At 39.9% G+C, this 20,727-nt stretch overlaps 1 protein-coding gene across 4 annotated transcripts in view; it reads right to left on the bottom strand.

The window, feature by feature from the left end:
- Positions 1–20,727, bottom strand: part of crb1 (crumbs cell polarity complex component 1) — a 223,505-nt gene that overhangs the window by 80,266 nt on the left and 122,512 nt on the right. The gene's annotated exons all lie outside the window — the stretch shown is intronic.

Below are 20,727 nucleotides of genomic sequence, written 5' to 3'. Positions count from 1 at the left end.
CAATCCACCTAACCTGCATGTCTTTGGACTGTGGGAGGAAACCGGAGCGCCCGGAGGAAACCCACGCAGACACGGGGAGAACATGCAAACTCCACGCATGGAGGACCCAGGAATCGAACCCAGGTCCCCAGATCTCCCAACTGCGAGGCAGCAGCGCTACCCACTGCGCCACCGTGCCGCCCCAGATGAAAACATCAACTTACAATATCACAAAGAACATCTACAACCGTTAACACCATCCAGTCATCCACCAGCCGAATTACTGTTGAAAGAAAGAGATATCGTAATGTTATTGCATAATTTATGTATTAGTGATGGGCTATGCAATAGGACAAGATTAGTTTCAAAACTGGTTTAACAATTCTGACATATAAAATCTGAACAGGCGACAAGAAAGGTAATGTAGTACATCTTCCACGGAAAACATTAGACACAAAAGGAGATCTTGATAAGCCATTTGTATTAAAACGTTTACAGTTTCCCGTTAGAATAGCTTTTGCTATGACCATTAACAAATCATAGGAACAAACATTCGAAAAAGTTGGTTTATTTATAAGTTGTGTTGTCACGATGTAACTCCAAGCACGGAATCAAACTTGAAAGCGATATTGATGAAAAGTTAATTCCAAATATTGTTTTAACTTAAGTTTTACAGTAAAAGTGTAATTTTAAAAAGTATTTGCATGTTAATTTGAAAGCCAAACAGAACGAAAACGTATAACGCAATGAATACCTCTAATGCAACATGAAACATAGTTTTCTTTCAATGTATTATGTTTTACTATTTTTTACTACGGTTTATTGCTCGTTGTAATGTAAAATAGTTAGGTCTATTATGCATACTGTATGTAACAATTCCCATGAAAATAACAGTCTGTTTAAATTGTACATCCGCTTCCCCATACGAGAGCGGCAGAGGCGCAAAGTGGCTAGCATGTAGCGCCCGCACTGGGGTTGATGAACAAAGCGAGCAGAGGGCAGAGCCCACTAGTATTTATAATTTATGTTCCTTTTGCCCACATTTTTCTCTGCATTTTACAAATGTTCACCCAGTTCTGAAGTTTGTCCATGTCTTTAAAAGTTCTTTTTGCTACCTACTCAGTGTCTGCCATTCCTTCAAATTTAGTTTCACCTACGAATTTCACAAGTGTACTAACTATACCTGAATCAATATAATTAATGTAATCAGAAGAAGTAACAGACACATTGCAGACCCCTGAGGGACTCCACTGATGACCTCACTCCACGTGGAGCATTCCCTCTTATCTGTACTCTGTCTCCTGTCAGGTAACCTGCAGGAGATCCAGCTTTGTAGGTTACCTCTGATGCCTACAGCTTGTCTTTTACAATCAATTGTCGGTGTGGGACTGCAGTAAGTCAAAGGCTTTTTGGAAGTCCAAGTAAATTATGCTGTATGCTTTGTTTTTGTCGACTTTTGCAGTTGCCTGTTCAAAGAAATCTAAAACTTTGGCTTGGTAAGATCTTTCTCTCACAAACCAATGCTGGTTGTTATTTAATAGGTTATTTTCATAATGGTACTATTTAAATTTTTTCTTAGTATAGTTTCCATAATTTTTCATGGTACAGAAGTGAAACTCATTGGTCTGTAATTACCAGGGTCCATTTTGTCTCCCTTCCTGAAAATTGGAGTCAATTGTATACTGTACCTGCGGTGGGTTGGCACCCTGCCCAGGATTGGTTCCCTGCCATGTGCCCAGAGTTGGCTGGGATTGGCTCCAGCAGACCCCTGTGACCCTGTGTTCGGATTCAGTGGGTTGGAAAATGGATGGATGTATACTGTACCTTTCCATTCCCCTGGTGCTTCTCCTTTCTCAAGTGACTGCTCAGATACGCCTGATAAGGGTTTATAGATCACGTCTTTCATTTCTTTCAATACATTTAATAAGATCCCATCAGCTCTGGGAGTTTTAATAGCCTTCAATGTATTGAGGACTTGAGGCATATCTGACTCTTCTGTTTTTAAATATATGCATTTAGTCTATGGCAGGTGGCCGGGGTCCATGCCCAGCCGGGACGCCCCTGCACACTGTATTCAGGGGGAGCAGCCCTGGACAGTGCAATACCTCCCCTTGGACGCTAGATGGCCACCCCCCTGGGTTGGAGCGGTGCCTCAGATTCCCGCAGGGCTCCATGGGACTTGAAATTGGGTGCAGCCCTGTTGGGTCCTACAGGCACCACCAGGGGGTGCTGTACCTGGGACTCCTGAGCCCTTGTGGGCAGCATATTCATCACACCCGGAAGTGCAGTCGGAACTCGGCGATCAAATGCCTGGAGCACTTCTGGGTGGACTATAAAAGGAGTCAGCGACCACCACTCAGCGGCCAGAGTCGGGTGGAGGAGGACAAGGTTGCCTGGGAGGAGAGGTAGTAGGAGAAAGGAGTGATTTAGTGTGGCATAGCGTACTGTGTTTGGGACTGTGTTGTGGCTGGAGGGATTATAGGGAAGACGTGCCCTCCAGCTGAAGAAAAATAAAAATTTGTTTTATTTTACGAGTGCCTCCGTGTGAATCTGTGTCGGGTCGGGCGCTATATAGCGCATTTCTTACAAGACTTTGTTTTCACTTCTGCATGGGGTATTCCATTTTTTTTTTCATTTACAAATACTTGAGTGAAATATTTGTTCAGTTCATTTGCTGTTTCTTTCTCATTTTCAATAATTTCTCCTGCTTTGTCCATGATGATTCTTAAATTCTCTTTTGTTATCGTTTTTATTGGAGTAGCACTCAAAAAATTGCTTGCTATTTGCTTTGGCTTCACTAAGGTGTGTTTATTTTTAATTTTCTATTTTGATCTTTCGAGTACTATTTTGATCTCTTGGCGTAGTGTCTGTTATTCCTCTGAGTTAGAATTATTTGTGTGCTAATTTTCTTGTGCAGTGATCTTATTTATCCATTTTGGCTGACTTTGTTTAGTTGTTGTGCTTTATTAGTTTTCAGAATATACTTGTTTTGAACCTGGATCAAAAGGTCTCTGAACTGGCACTATCTATCATTTATTGTTGCTGAGTTTTTACTTTCTTATTCCATGTTTACTAAATACTTCCTCATCCCCATGCAAATTTTGTGTATGGTTGAGTTTTTATAATGACTGATGATTTTGCACATGGTGGCCTGTACCATGAGAAATGTCATAAAATGAAGATATAAAAATAAAAAAAAAATACCAGAGTTGATCCCAAATGTATCCACCATTCTTTTAAAGTCAGGTACACTTGTAACAGTTAATGCCATCATTCAGATGGACTAACAGCTTTCATTTCCTTCAGATTGTGAAAGAGCAGTATCTGAACTAGAGCGCATGGTGTGCTGTTATCATTCTTCACATTTTGTCTGTCAAACAAGTTGTTCAAGTTATTTAAAATCTGCTAAGTATGCACAATCCACACAATTAATGCATTTCCTTTGCAGTTTCCTAATAACCATAGGTGCTACACACCTTGACTTAAATCCATCATTTAAACATCGTAATAACAAATGCAAAGTTCAAATAATCTGTAGAAGGTCGTTCAGAATAGTGAAAAGGATTGGGCCTCTGGCCTGTGTTCTATACAGTCCACCAAGTAAGTAAATACCTTGATTTTCTGTATAAGAGATTTAGAAAATCGTCTTCACAGTCCACTTATCTTCATTAGGATCAGATAACCCGACACAAAGAAGCAGTCTGGTCTGGGAGTGACTTATCTCTCCAAATGCTGACGGAAATGAAAAGCTGACAAAAAGAACACGTCAAAATGTACCTGCTGCGGGCTTGGGCAGCACTGGAGGAGCCAAGACCCATTTTATTTATTTATTTATTAGCAGAATGATATTAATAATACTTTTAATTTATATAGCACCTTTCCCATGCTCAAGACGCTTTATATTGTCTGCAAAAAAGACCTTTTAAATACAAAACTAGTGTTTCTTTCTTTCTTTGGCTGTTTCCCAAAGTGCCATGCCAGTCTCCCTGAGTGTGCCACCTGAACCAGGATAAATTAGTCTAAACCTGAGCACTTGTTTTTAACAAAAAGATTTAATATGTAGGCTTTCTTTAAAATTATTTTACGATATTTGTGCGTATGTATGTGTAACTGAAATAAAAGGAATACTAAATTAAAAGTAGGAAAGCCTATCAGTTCCCAAGGTATAATGATGATTTTGATCATGTGATATCGCTGAAACAGCTCTTACATGTATTTAACATAAATTATTTTTATTTAAATAAATGATTTATTGGGTTTAATTTACCCTTAATAGAGCATATTTGTAAATAATTGTTCTGAGCTTCAGAAGAGCACTGACAGAAATAAGTGGTATTGAATATACCGGATTATAATGTGTTACCTTTGAAACTACTGTTTCACTGTGTATATTATATTACTAGCAAAATACCCGCGCTTCGCAGCGGAGAAGTAGTGTGTTAAAGAGGTTATGAAAAAAAAAGGAAACATTTTAAAAATAACGTAACATGATTGTCAATGTAATTGTGTTGTCATTGTTATGAGTGTTGCTGTCTTTTATATATATATAATATGCACACACACACACATAAACATATATATACATAAACATATATATATACATATCTACATATACACATATCTACATATACATACGTATATACACATCCACATAAACATATATATACATATACAAATTTACATATCTACATATATATATATATATAGACATAGATATATACATACATACATTCACATATATATATATATATATATTACTGAAGAAAGAAAAAAAAAATTAAACAGCCAAATGGGGCTATGCATATGAACTTAAAAGGTTTAAATAAAACAGAAATATATATTTTATTTTTACTTGGTTAACTTGTGGAGGGTGTATCCTGTAGCAAAGCCCTAACTGTTTTCGTGAAAGCCCGTTTCAGTCAATAAGTCTTATGTGTGTGTTTATGTATGTGTGTATATATATGTAGATATGTGTATATGTAGATATGTATATATATGTATATGTATATAAATGTTTATGTGTGTGTGTATATTATATATATAATATATATATATATATATATAAAAGACAGCAACACTTATAACAATGACAACACAATTACATTGACAATCATGTTACGTTATTTTTAAAATGTTTCCTTTTTTTTTTCATAACCTCTTTAACACACTACTTCTCTGCTGCGAAGCGCGGGTATTTTGCTAGTATATATATATATATATATATATATATATATATATATATATATACACATACATATACACACATACATGCAGTTTCAATAACATAGAAATCAATATAAATATTAACATCATTATCATATGAGAATATGAAGTAATATATAAGAAGCACATTTTATATAAATATAAATTATTAAACAGTAAAATCATCTTCTGTAATTTGCTACCGTGGCAATTTGTGTGTGTGTCCAGGATTTTAAATCACCTGTAGCTCGCAAACCGTTTCACCTATTGACTTGAAATCTGGTACACATATAGTACGTCACGTCTACTATCCGCTTTATGGGTGATGATTGTATTACTCTTTTTATGTTTATTTTATTTTATTGTAGAATCAACTCCTATCTGCGCACACCAGGGCGGCCGTGGGCGGATGCGTATGGTGTATTCACTCCATGTTATCGTGCATTGCGCTGTCACTGGTATTTTGATAAAAGAATTTGAACAACATATAAGAAGCGTATAAATTATTAAACAGTAAAACATTAACATTTAAGAAGTAAAGTTAGATTAAGTACTACTGCAGTGCCCTCGGGTATACCTCATTTTTTGTTTGTCCATTACATGCTTAAATGTATACATTTTTTGGTGTACCTACCCGAGAACACGCGACATATAACCGAGCGTGGGAGAAGCATGGATTTTAAACACGCGTTGAGTTCATCTGCTGGTCTCCCTTGTGGAATAACTGGTAATGTTTGAATAAAATCTACAGCGAGTAAAACGACATTACCTCCTATTTTTTTTTTTACGATCTCTGAGATGTTGCTTTTTTCGGTTCAAGGCTTCATAAGCTCTTTTATGTTGTATGGTGTACTTATCCGAAACCATCATCTTTGAATGTTGCAAGACTTTCGCCTTGTATGTAGATCGGGGTAATTACATTCATTGCATTCCTAGTCTGAATCACAATCTGATTGTATGGGTGGTTACCTGGCATTGTAGGGTTGCCACCCGTCCTTTAAAATACGGAATCGTGCCGCATTTGAGAATGAAATTGCGCGTCCCGTTTTGAATCAATACTGGACGGGATTTGTCCCGTATTTTTTTTATCATTTTTTTTAAAGCAGCGTCTCATGCAAATCATCCGACACGCATTTTATGAAGATGCCTCCTTTCCTACTTTTGATTGGGTAATACTTGATGTCATCGTTAGTTTGATTGGTCTTTGTAACTGTCCAGTGAGGAGGGCGTGTCTTTTAAGTAGAGTGTGGAAAGTGTTGGCACTGAGATGTGGCGTCAGCGCCAGAGTTGAAGCCCCTAATGTTGCGGTCAGCAAGTCGGCTAACATCTGCCATGTGCCGTCTTTCAGTTGCGAGAAGCAGATCATAGAATGGTTGAAACTGTTGCCCCTAACGTTGCGCCACGGCGTGTGGTTCGTTTATACCTCGTGTCTTCTCATTAAACTTTTATCTGGCGAATATGTTATTGCAATCCGCAGGGGGAGCGTTTCTATAAACTTAATTTAAAGTTACGTTTTACACCGTGCTTTGTTTCCCTTATGAACATGCTTGAATGCTTCACTCGCTCCCTTCTCAATTGTTTAATTAATTTTTTGCTCTTCGCTGTTTGCGGCTCTTACGTCATTTCCCCCTACTTCGTTCTTTTATCTCGCGAATATGTTATTGCAATCCTTAACGGGAGCGTTTCATTAAACTGATTGAAAATAGTTTAGCATTTACCTTTTTAGTAAAAGGCGAGCTTTTAAGCCTGAGAAATCACCCCGTAAATGCACACGTTTAATTGCACATGTGTTAATATGTATGGTTACACAGTATTAAAAGACAGTGAACAACGTCAGTTACCTTTGTTCCCGCGTTTGATAAAAGGCGAGCTTTTAAGCCTGAGAAATCACCCCGTAAATGCACATGTTTAATTGCACATGTGTTAATATGTATGCTTACACAGTATTAAAAGACAGTCAAAAATTAACGTCATTTACCTTCGTTCCCGTGTTTGACTCGTGCTGTAAATCTCTTCCTTGTTTTTAGTTCACGTCATTACGTAGGAGACGTGATGACGCGATACGTGACTCCGCCTCCTCCATTACAGTGTATGGACAAAAAATATGTTCCAGTTATGACCATTACGCGTATAATTTCGAAATGAAACCTGCCTAACTTTTGTAAGTAAGCTGTAAGGAATGAGCCTGCCAAATTTCAGCCTTCCACCTACACGGGAAGTTGTAGAATTAGTGATGAGTGAGTCAGTCAGTCAGTGAGTGCGTGAGTGAGTCAGTCAGTCAGTGAGGGCTTTGCCTTTTATTATTATAGATAAATTGTGTTTATTCATAAACATTATTCACTGTATTTTGTCTAATTTACTCTTAATATAATAGAGTTCTAAAAAATAAAATAGAAATCTTCACTTGTCATTATACTTCCATATAATGTAGTGAGAAGTTAGCACCTAAATATTACAATATGCAAGCTTTCAAGGCAACTTGGGCCTCGTCTTCAGGCAAAATGTAACTAAAAACTGCCTGAACGAGGGGCCTGAATTGCCTGAAAAGCTTGCAAAAGACTGTGTCTCCTGTAGATTGTTTTGTGTGGTGCCTCACCCCCATATGGGTCTGGATTAAGCGGGTTAGACAATAACATGACAATGTAATGAACACAAATAGATCAAAAATAAATGTTTGTAATATAACATTTACAAACCAACTTAATTCCAATTCAGGGATTATTCCTTGTGTGCTCTCGCTCTCATGCACATCTTTTAGCCACAAATTCTTACAGCCAACCTAACTTCCAAGTTTTTTGGATTTAGGAAGAAAACATAGAAACTCGACATGGAGAGCAACTGGACTAGGTATTTGAACTCAAGACAATGGATCAATGCAACAACAGCACTATCAAGCCATTATTATGTTTTATACAAATCCAAGGCTGATTTATAGCAATGCCATTAATAACTCTGTAGGTCTTCGGGCTGCTAGTGGTGGCCAAAGCTTTGCTGCCATTGTTGTCACCTTGCCAAGCTTGATCAAGTAATGGATCTGAAAGGCATAGTTGTATAAAATTGTACAGAGTGGACACATTTTGTGTGAGTTAATTTGTTAACCTTTCATAAGTGAATAATAATTTAAAAATTGCTCATAATGTCAATACAGTCGACCCTTCATATACGACCGGCCTGACATGCGAACAACTTGATTTACGACCAAAATTTTTGTTTTGACTTATGACCAACATCTTGTGTTACGACCTGAATGTGGTCACGTATATCTGCTTGTGCGATTGTAAACAAACAGCCAAGAGCGTTTGTGACCGTCAGTCGGAGCCCAGATACATGTGTTTGTGGACGTAATTTCGGTCAGTGCAGTGATTTATATAATTTGTTTCGATAATTGCTAAGGAAGGAAGAGAAGGTAACAAAGGTAAAGAAAGCGATCACAATCGAAACGAAGAAGGAAATTGTGCGGAAATATGAGAGTGGTGTTCGTGTGACCGATCTCGCTAATATGTACAAGCATGTCGAAATCCACCATCTCGACAATTTTACAAAGAAGGGATTTGTATAAGGAAACTCCTTCCAAACAATAACCTCCTTCCATTTCATTCTCCTCCTCCTCCCTTCCTGCAGCCCAAAGATGTCAAATTAAATGGTGAGTACAATATGAAATTGTTGTTTCTGGTAGGCTAGGCACTTTTTATAACTTTTTGGTTAGTACATTAGAAAAAGTATTGGTGTTTTGGTAAATTATGCACATTATACAACCCTTTTTTATTATGAAAAGGTTAAGTAAGTGTTGTTATGGGAGGTTTGGAATGCATTATGGGTATTTCCATTATTTCTTATGGGAAAAATAGTCTTGACTTACAACCAACTTGAGTTACAACCAGCCCTCGCGAACGAATTGAATTCGTAAGTCAAGGGTCCACTGTATATTGTTTATCCTTCCTATAGGCACAGCTAATGTGACATCTTGTACTTTTTTTTGCTTGGTTAACATTAAACTTTGCCTTATTTAACAAAGAAAGCAAGAAAGAAAAAACTGATTACAGGCCAGTTACAATACAAATTGTTAATGTGAGGAAACAGTAAGGTGTCATGACATAAATTAATATGATAGTAAAAAATGTTGCACAACCACTGGTTATTTTTGGTCATAAATCTCAAGAAAATAATATGTTGCTAAATAAAATTGCTTTCATAGCTTTAAGCTCTTGAACAAGCTTTAACTATTCCTCAGCTCTGTAAAGTAACCCTATGTCACTAGTAATCACTACCATGATTATAAATAACTATTATCCATTTTCTAAACCTTGTTTTTTCTATTATAGGGTTGTACAGACCCAATGCCAACACTGACAGCAATTAGTGAATGGCAGACATCAGTCCATCATTGGACACATGTCTACATACTGACACACAGCCCCATGTGCTGCAGAAATCTGGATTCATTAATTTACAACACACATTGGTAGAAAATAGTTGAACCCTGGAGTACCTGTAGAAGACCCCAATAAATGATGGGAGAAGGTACAACACCAGATATTCTAGATGTCTGAAGTTCAGCTAGTGCCACCATCATAAACCTTTACACTTGTTTTAAGCAGACACATTACTCATATCATTTGTTTGTGGAGTTCTTTCTTTTTTCACTTTGATAGGACATTTCATTGAAAAGCCCTAAAAGTTTTGTCTTCTGCTTTAGAAATGAAGCATCCTCTGCACTCCTCCCTGCGTGGAGTTTGCATGTTCTCCCCATGTCTGTCAGGGTTTCCTCCCACAGTCCAAAGACATGCAGGTTAGGTGAATTGGCGATTCTAAATTGTCCCTAGTGTGTGCTTGGTGTGTGTGTGTGTGTGTGCGTGTGCGGGCCCTGCCCGGGGTTTGTTTCCTGCCTTGCACCCTGTGTTGGCTGGGATTGGCTCCAGCAGACCCCCGTGACCCTGTAGTTAGGATATAGCGAGCTGGATGATGGATGGATGGATGGGCATCCTCTGCACTGAGCTCACAATGCTCAGACTGTGCCTCATCTTATTTTCAGAGCATAGAATCCCCTCTCTCTACAGCAGGGGTCCTCAGGTGCTGTCCAGAATCAGGGCTGCGGTGGTCACAGGTTTCTTGATTAGAAGTCAATTATTGTTGTTGAAGCAGTTGCTGCTTAAGCAACATGTTTGTGCTTCATTTTAGCTAAATTCACTTGTTAAGATTCCCAACACTTAATGGCCTCTTTTAGACTTAATCAGCTAATTCATCATTTTAACTGCTTCTTGTTTTCTTAACCATCTGCCAATTAACAACTGCGTGTAAGTGAAAAAGAAGTCAGTAATTCACCATCTAACTTCGTCTCTTCAAGAATTATCTGTTTTTAAAAAATATTTGTAAAGAAATGGGATATAAAAAAGAATTACTAAACTGTTTTAGTAATCAAGTCCACAAATCATTTGTGTAATATTCTCATGAGAAGTCAAGCAAAATGACACCTGAAGAAGGGGCCTGAGTTGTCTTGAAATTTTGCATATTGTAATTAGTTCAGTCAGCTAATCAAAGGTGTCATTTTGCTTGACCTCTCATTGCATCCATAATGGCTAAAATGGCACAACATCCTACTATTTCAATACATTCTCAGAAAAGAAAAATCTACAGTAAATGTGTAAATATCTACATGTAAAAATGACCTAATGGGATGGAATGAAAGCACCAATGGGCCATAAAAACCAATAAGTTCTGCTATCACCAAAACAAAACCCTGCAGCAGCTGTGGACCTTCAGCACTGAACTTGCGGACCCCTGCTCTATGGCATTGGAACATCAAATTCAATGGCCATTTTATCTCAGCAATGAAGAACTGTAAGTTTTTTTTTTTTTGGAACATTACAACAACCTAGATGAGATCAGGCCATTCAGCCCAACAAAGCTCGCCAGTCCTATTCACTTAATTCTTCCAAAATAACAAAGTTCTAAAGTCCTACTGTCTACCACACTACTTGGTAACTTATTCAATGTGTCTGTGGTTCTCTGTGTAAAGAAAAACTTCCTAATGTTTGTGCAAAATTTACCCTTAACAAGTTTCCAGACTACTAGTTACTGGATTCAGTACATAACCAGCAAATAACAACAACATTCTTAGTTTGATTTAGCACCGTTCAATGGCAAACACCATTGCTTCTATAAATGCAGATTCACAGTACTTCTTTGCAGTAAAATTAATAAAGGGTTCTATCAGCATTAATTCACTTTGCCATGAATTTAACGAAATCACAGAAATGTTTGCTAACTTAGCTGAACTCCGCAAAATGCATTTAAATCAATGGAGAAAGAGGAATGCAACTAGTATTTAGTGGATTATTAAAGTACAGTGGACTTTTATGTGTCCCTGAGGGCTAAGAAGGTATCTGCCAACTATGCTGGACCAATTCTTGTGGGCAAAAATGTGATCTGAGCTGTGAGACAGCAGTTGTAACCACTGCACCACTGTGTCTCAAACAACAACATATGCAGAGAGAAAGATAACAACATTCAAAATACAAAAAATGGCCACAAACTAGCAACACATAAATACATAGATAAGATAGCACTTTGATAAGTAAAACAAAGATATATATATTACTGTGAAACAGCATCTACCAAATAATACAAAGAGTACACGACACGTTTCACCCCTATTGCGGCTCGTCAGGTGTGCAGTTTTTTTCGAACCTCAGACATCAGTGCTCCGTTATTGCAACATAAGAGGCTTTGCCTCAAGTGCTGACATCTGAGGTTTGATCCCCATAAGTGGATACACAAGTGCATACACCTGATGAGTCCCAATAAGGGTGAAACGTGTCGTGTACTCTTTGTATTATTTGGTAGATGCTGTTTCACAATGTGAATGTTTGCCAACTGGCCGACCAACCACAAGCTTGACCTGGTAGGTAACCACCTAGTGATTGCACTTCAGAACTAGGAATGTAGTAATATATATCATTGCACAAAGTAGCAATGTGGGACTCGCTCGGCCCATTGCTTGAAGTCATGTCTCTGGGCACAGACAGACAGACAGACAGACAGACAGACAGACAGACAGACAGACAGACAGACAGACAGACAGACAGACAGACAGACAGATAGATAGATAGATAGATAGATAGATAGATAGATAGATAGATAGATAGATAGATACTTTATTAATCCCAATGGGAAATTCACATTCTCCAGCAGCAGCATACTGATACAATAAATAATATTAAATTAAAGAATGATAATAATGCAGGTGAAAAACAGACAATACCTTTGTATAATTTTAAATGTTAACGTTTACCCCCCCGGGTGGAATTGAAGAGTCGCATAGTTTGGGGGAGGAACGATCTCCTCAATCTGTCAGTGGAGCAGGACAGTGACAACAGTCTGTCACTGAAGCTGCTCTTCTTTCTGGAGATGATACTATTTAGTGGATGCAGTGGATTCTCCATAATTGATAGGAGCCTGCTGAGCGCCCTTCGCTCTGCCACAGATGTTAAACTGTCCAGCTCCATGCCAACAATAGAGCCTGCCTTCCTCACCAGTTTGTCCAGGTGTGAGGCGTCTTTCCTCTTAATGCTGCCTCCCCAGCACACCACTGCGTAGAAGAGGGCGCTTGTTACAACTGTCTGATAGAACATCTGCAGCATCTTATTGCAGATGTTGAAGGACACCAGCCTTCTAAAGAAGTATAGTTGGCTCTGTCCTTTCTTGCACAGAGCATCAGTATTGGCAGTCCAGTCTCATTTATCATCCAGCTGCACTCCCAGATATTTATAGGTCTGCACCATCTGCACACAGTCACCTTTGATGATCACGGGGTCCATGAGGGGTCTAGGCCTCCTAAAATCCACCACCAGCTCATTGGTTTTGCTGGTGTTCAGTTGTAGGTGGTTTGAGTCACACCATTTAATAAAGTCATTGATTAGGTCCCTATACTCATCCTCCAGCCCATTCCTGATACAGCCCACGATAGCAGTGTCATCAGCGAACTTTTGCACATGGCAGGACTCCGAGTTGTACTGGAAGTCCGATGTATATAGGCTGAACAGGACTGGAGAAAGTACAGTCCCTTGTGGCGCTCCTGTGTTGCTGACCACAATGTCAGACGTGCAGTTCCCAAGACGCACATACTGAGGTCTGTCTTTAAGATAGTCCACAATCCATGCCACTAGGTATGAATCTAATCCCATCTCTGTCAGCTTGTCCCTAAGGAGTAGAGGTTGGATCGTGTTGAAGGCGCTAGAGAAGTCTAGAAACATAATTCTTACAGCACCACTGCCTCTGTCCAAGTGAGAGAGGGATCGGTGTAGCATATAGATGATGGCATCCTCCGCTCCCACCTTCTCCTGATATGCAAACTGCAGAGGTTCAAGGGCGTGTTGAACCTGTGACCTAAGGTGGTGAAGCAGCAGCCTCTCCATGGTCTTCATCACATGTGATGTCAGAGCAACAGGCCAAAAGTCATTCAGCTCACTAGGACGTGATACCTTTGGGACTGGGGTGATACAAGATGTTTTCCAAAGCCTCGGGACTCTCCCCTGTTCCAGGCTCAGGTTGAAGATGCGCTGTAGAGGACCCCCCAGCTCCGATGCACAGACCTTCAGCAGTACTCCATCTGCACCCGCTGCTTTGCTGGCACGAAGTCTCCTCAGCTCTCTGCTCACTTGCGCTGTTGTAATTATGGGTGGGGATGTCTCTCCTATGCTGGTATCAGCAGAAGGATGTGTGGAGGGTGCAATACTCCGAGGTGAGAGTGAGAGTGGGTTAGGGTGGTCAAATCTGTTAAAGAAGTTGTTCATTTGGTTTGCTCTCTTCACGTCTCTCTCGATGGTGGTACCCCGCTTCGAGCTGCAGCCAGTGATTATCTTCATCCCATCTCACACTTCCTTCATGCTGTTATTCTGCAACTTCTGCTCCAGCTTTCTCCTGTACTGCTCCTTCGCCGCCCTGAGTTGGACTCGGAGTTCCTTCTGCACGCGCTTGAGCTCATGCTGATCACCGTATTTAAAAGCCCTCCTCTTCTGGTTCAAAAGGCCCTTGATGTCACTTGTAATCCATGGCTTGTTGTTAGCATAGCAGTGTACTGTTCTTACTGGAGTTGATGTAGTCAGTAGTGCAGTCAACAACTTCCTCAATGTTCTCACTATGAGATCCCTGCAGGATATCCCAGTCTGTAGTTCCAAAACATTCTCTCAGAGCATTCTCAGCCTCCGGGGTCCACTTCCTGAATGATCGTGTGGTTACAGGTAGGACTCTCACTTTTGGTTTATAGTGAGGCTGAAGCAGAACCAGGTTATGATCTGCTTTTCCAAGCACAGTCAGCGGGGTGGCGCTGTATGCATCTTTAACGTTTGCATACAGTAAATCAATAGTCTTATTTCCCCGGGTGTTACAGTCCACATACTGGGAGAATGTAGGTAATGTTTATTCCAGCGTCACATGGTTAAAGTCTCCAGCGATTAGCACAAGCGCCTCAGGGTGCTGCGTTTGTAACTTAGTAACAGCAGAATGGATGATGTCACTCGCTGTCTCCACGTCCGCCCAAGGAGGAATGTATACAATAATAACAATGACGTGTCCAAACTCTCTGGGCAAGTAGTAGGGACGTAAACGTATGGCCAACAGTTCGATGTCCCTGCAGCAAGTGGAGATTTTGACGTTAACATGTCCAGAGTTACACCACTGTGTATTGACATAGAGAGCGAGTCCTCCTCCTTTGTGCTTCCCACAGGTACTTGCATCTCTGTCCGCTCTAACTGTGCTAAACCCGGGTAGCTCCACATTAGCGTCTGGGATGGTGCTAGTTAGCCACGTTTTGCAAAAGCACAACAAACTGCATTCTTTGTAGGTTCTGACATTTTTCACCAGCGCAGCCAGTTCGTCGATCTTATTTGAGATTGAGTTCACATTCCCTAGAATCACAGAAGGCACCGAAGGCTTAAAACGCCACTTTCTCGCAAGCCGCTTCATTTTAAGCTTAGTGCCCGCTCTGCTGCTACGATACCACCTTCTTACCTCGTCGGGTAAATAGGGAACCACACCGGCACTGGCATTTGTTCTCAGCACTCGAAGTTGAGTACTTGAATAGGCGAGTCTCGGCGTTTAAAAATCCATGCCCATGTTGTAAAAGTAAGTGTGTCCAGCGAACGAATCCACATAAAATAAAGTAATAGGAGTGATCAATAAATAAAAATAGAAAAATAAAAGTAGAAAAGTACACATACACATACAGTCATACACGGAGCTGCTGAAAAGGCTGCCACTCTCGGCGGCGCCGGATGTAGATAGAATGTCTTCTTTGTTTTCAAGCTATATGTGCAGACACATTGCACTTTTTTCTTCCATCAAGATGATTGAAATGACTTGTAAATATTAGTAAATCTTTTGTAATTATTATTATTTCACAGGATCTCATGCAGTGCCAGTCGGGCCCCTTTGGAACCTCAGGCAGGGACTGAAGGACGTCGCCCCTCGTTGTCCTTAGGTGGTATTCCACATTATTAGACTTTGATGAAACTCCACACAGACAAAAATAGAGAACACACTAACTCCACACAGATGACCGGTGATGTTGGGGTCACCTTGGTGTCTGCAGCACACCCCTTCAATAGCACAAATGGCACCTGATTGTTCAAATATCACATTTTAAGGAGTATGCACCCCTTGGTGTACAGTGTGTACACTTTTACTTTCACAAACAACAGCCAATCAGTCACTTAACAGACTGACCAGTTCTTCTCTCTTGTTTTCTGACATCTATCTATCTATCTATCTATCTATCTATCTATCTATCTATCTATCTATCTATCTATCTATCTATCTATCTATCTATCTATCTATCTATCTATCTATCTATCTATCTATCTATCTATCTATCGTAAATGAAAAACCTACAAGTTTCTTTTTTTTTTTTACAAAGCAGATCAGGCAGCAACTTAAATAAGATGGAGAGTATGCATGCATGAAAGCTGGTTGCTACAGTTCTGTGACTTCATGTTGACTTTGCAAAGCATCTTGGGGAGCTGAGAAAAAAATGTTTGTCTAAGTTGGCCACAAGGCAGATTTCCAAGAAAATATCTGATGAATAAGGTCACCAATGAACACAGCATATTCACTGAAAAAAAACCTCTCTGATCAAAACTAATTGGCCGGGAGGTGCAAACAGTAACAAGAGGTCCAGTTTATTTCTGCCCTGAAATAAATAAAATGAAAATTGGAGACACAATGTTTTGGTTGTTTAGCCTTCATCAATCAAAATGTTGTGTGTCTCTAACATTCTTTTTAGCATGGAATTAACTGTTACCTATTTTTAACAGATGCCATACAGTGGGGTGGAAGTGGGCATTGAGCCTGTTTCTTTGTGTTTTAATTAGAGTCTACTGCCTAGCCACTACATCATACTAAGACTTTCTAATATTTATTGTCAAAGTCAGAAACCAAAGGTGTGAACATGAAGATATTTGATTAAGGAAAGCCATTGTTATGATGTACAGCCCACATCACTTTGCAGCCAACCGACTCCTGTCCTTCATGACGTTTCTGAGCTTGCAATTGAACTTCCTATTTCACTTATCCGAAGCAATTTCCTGCTACCCAGCCCCAATGGTTATTTAGTAATTCTAAAAATCTTACATTCCAAATCTGAGCTTTGTTTAAAGACTCGGTTGTTTTCGTGTTTGCCTAGCATTCCTTACTTCTGAGTGTAACAGACTCAGCATGTTTGACTATAAAGGTTTCTCAATTCTCTAAAATATCTAACGAGTACAGAGAGAAAATAGAAGCTCATCAAAGGGGCAAAATAACCCTTCGTTCATGAAGGCCCTGTCAGAAGTGAGGATTGCTATTTTAAGTACAATAAACCCGTAGGATATGTGAACAATGTGCCTTTCTGTGGTGCAGAAGCAGCAAAATAAGTCAAAGACAAAGCAACTGCATACACCAACACACACATACCATTAAACATCATAACTCACATGTCACATGGTACATGGCTGTTGCTAAGCAATGAAGTATGCAGTGAAATCAGAGTATGACAGTTCTTCACTCCATTCACTGATAATCATCACATTAACTGTTGTCACACACATGCGCATAGGGGGCAGCTTAAAGGCTCTAGATTATGGTATTTTCCTGGGGTTGCACTGTGTGCTAATTCCTTTTTTCTTCCTCCCTCTGAAGACCGGAAGACTGATTGTTATACCATCACTGATGTCACTTCCACTGACAGCCCACCTGAACCCACCCTTTCCTACCAGAAGGACTCATTAGATCAGGTAGATCCGCTATCTTACTTCAGTTTGATCTTAAACTTGCATCTGAGAAGATATCTCCACAATTGTTGTATGACTTTCTTTGTTTTTCAAAACCTTATATTATATGGGGTCACCAAAGTGATGCCCCAACTCTTTATCTTTATCGATCTCTTCTTTTACACTGTGCAAGTATTATAACAGAGAAAAACAAATAATGTTACATTTTTATACTGGTATAATTAGGAACAAAGTGGAGAATCAATATATATGACTTTAGGAATGTTACAATCCAAGAAATTTGGTAAGCATTTTGTGTAAAGAATCAGAAACATGTAAACATGGCAATATGAATTTATTAATGTCAAATTACAGCAACTCATAACTGTCAGATTTAATTTTCATTTTATTGCTGCGTCTGTAATGTGGGCTACTGACACAAATGCTGCACAATGTATTCCATGTTTTATGTCTGTTTAGAGGGTTGGTGTTAAGACATTCAGGGATGTTAGAAATTATTGTGAGTGGGTGACAAGGCCAGGAGATGAGAACGTGCATAGAGGAACACGCAAAATAGAAACAGGCCACCAAACCAAGTGACAGAGCAAAAATCATAAACTTAAATTCAGAAAAGGAGATCAAAAAACCTGTAACTACCGCCAACTTTATACAAACTAACTAAAGCTGTAATTCTTCAAAAATTCAGAACTTTATTCACCAAGGAACAATGAATGTTTTGAAAGCCACCATATTTATATTGCATCCTCCAGTGACATCATAATCGAAATGAAATAGTTACATGACACCTCTCAAAGAATTGTGTAAATAAATAAAATGAGATGTTAATAATTATTTTTTCAAACAAGTACAAACAAAAAAACTAACTATAAATTTTGAATAAGCAAAAACATAAACCAAATAAAACTACACTTGCAAACTGATATTAATGCTAGAGTTAGATACTTAGAATCGGCAGTTGCTGTTGCACCCAAGAATGCAAGTTTCAGTGTGATGTGGGAGACTACACCCTGAATGTTGCTGAGGGTTGTGTTGGTGCCGTTGGTATGAAGGATGTATTTCATCTCTCAGGGCGCCCTAGATATCATCGAGAGGAGTCGCAGTGCACGGCTTGATGGCAACTCCAGTCTGTCCTGGGAACTGAGAAGAACTGTTTGGAAGGCTCTGAGGGCAGATAAGGAGGTGTTTGTTAGAAGAATCTATAAGCAAGTGACACACCATCTATGGTCAGGTGACTCAAATCCTGCTTACAGGAGAATTGAAGCAGTACGCACATCCAAATCTGTTCCTTTGAGAGAGGCAGTCAGGGTGGGTGAAACCTGCTGGGTTGGCTACTTTGAGCAGCTGTTTAAAGCTCATCCTCCAGTTAGGGCATTGGACATCTCTGGTCTACAGTTCTTGAGGATGATCCTCCAGTTAGCCGTGAAGCACCCAATCTCACTGAGATTGCACTGATTGATCAGCTGAAGGTAGGGAAGGCTACAGGGATCTTTGGTATCCTGGGGGATCTTCTCCAGGATGGTTGCAAAGCAGCCCTCCTGACATTTCAAGAAATCTTTGCTTCCATTTGGGAGATGGGTGTCATCCCAACTGACAGGAAAATGGGACATGCTATCCCAATCACTTGGATTATGGTAACTAAAGTAAGATACCACTGCTGTCAGTGCCAGGTTAGGTCTTCACTTGGATTATTGTTAGTATCCATGCTCACTTGCTCACCTACCAGAGACCGGAGCAGTCTGGTTTTACACCTAAAAAGTCTACCATTGACTGCATCCTGGCACTGAGGGTTCTCATCGAGTGCAAACAAAAAATGTTGGCAGAGTTTCTTTGCAGCCTTTGTCGATTGTCATAAAGTGTTCAAGTGTTGAGTGTTGAGTTGATCAAGTTGCCTTCTGGAGACTTCACTGGATCCTCCAGAAGTTGCAGAATGTCATGGCTGGCCTGTACACTGGTACTGTGAGTGCTGTGCAGAGTGGAGGCAGAGCCTCTGCATTCTTCCCAGTTGATTCTGGGGTTCATCAGTGGTGTGTTCTTACTCCTGTTCTGTTCAGTGCTTGCATGGACAGGGTGTTGGGCAGGGTCGTGGGGTCCAGTGGCTGAGGGGCATCTGTTCGTCAAGAAGAGCAACATTCATGTCTCTGGTGACTCTTCCAATGAAGTCAGTAGATGAGAGAGCAGGGGGGTCATAAGGTTGCTGAAAAGGGGCGTGTGGCATTCCCAATATCTCTGCAAAGGGACGAAGGTCCAAGGCTTCAGAGTCCTGGTGGTCCTTGTTTTGCAATATGATTAGTAGACATGGACTCTATCCCGTGACCTGAAATGAAGACTGTGATCCTACAGTACTGTGCTTCTTTGGGGGAATTCTTGGGTGCCACTGGTATGACTTTGTGTCGAATGAGCCGACCATGTAACACCTGCAGATAGATGGTCATTTCCATTGGGGTGTAGGGGTTGGACCAGACTGTCCATCTGCCTGAGGGTTGCCAACCCTGAGCTGTATTGCTGTGTGGTGGGTGCAGCAATGAGCTATACCCATGCATGCTCCCCAACCTGACTGACCTGTTTAATCAATGGAAGGTGGGATTGCAATGGTGCAGCATGCATTCTCCTGTTTGCAGTGGGATGCCTTTCCATTTTTCCCATCCTTGCCCTTTTGTAGTGTGGACTCTCTCTCTCAGATACAAAAGTCTTCAGGTTATGCACATGTGCACACACATAACTGACTTACTCTGAAATGGGGGGACACTCCTGAGCAGTGTACACCACTAAAAGGCATTTTTCAACAGTAGTGACTGCAGTTACATTAACTCATTAGAATATGAAATGTAAAATTAAATTACTCTTTAAAAGAAAAATAAATCTCCTTAAACAACATGAAAAGTATACATAAGCTCCTTGACGCTTATAATCAGAGAGCCACATACATGTCATTGTTTAATTAGGAACAAAGAGAGTGAAAACTATAAAAAACTTTAAATGCATAGTTCTAAAAACACAATTTTCTTTTACAGAAACTAAAATACTGAACAGCATTTCACTTCATGTGCCACCAATGTGCCTGTACGTTAGCAGGAAGAGCCATAAATGCTTATAATCGTTACAGCAACAAGAGCTCACCGCCATCGAGAGCTTTTATAACTGATGATAAACACTGCCGTGTCCAAGAAAGGTCTAACACTTCTTTTCTTAGTGTGCCCATATTACACACTCCAGTCTCACAGTATGCTTTCAGTTTATTTTGTTTGCTCACTTCTTAGCCTCACTGTTGCTCCATGCTTGTGGT

This window comes from Erpetoichthys calabaricus, chromosome 10 (genome assembly GCF_900747795.2).
Source record: "Erpetoichthys calabaricus chromosome 10, fErpCal1.3, whole genome shotgun sequence".
Classification (NCBI taxonomy): domain Eukaryota; kingdom Metazoa; phylum Chordata; class Cladistia; order Polypteriformes; family Polypteridae; genus Erpetoichthys; species Erpetoichthys calabaricus.
This window is presented reverse-complemented; position numbering and strand designations above follow the sequence as displayed.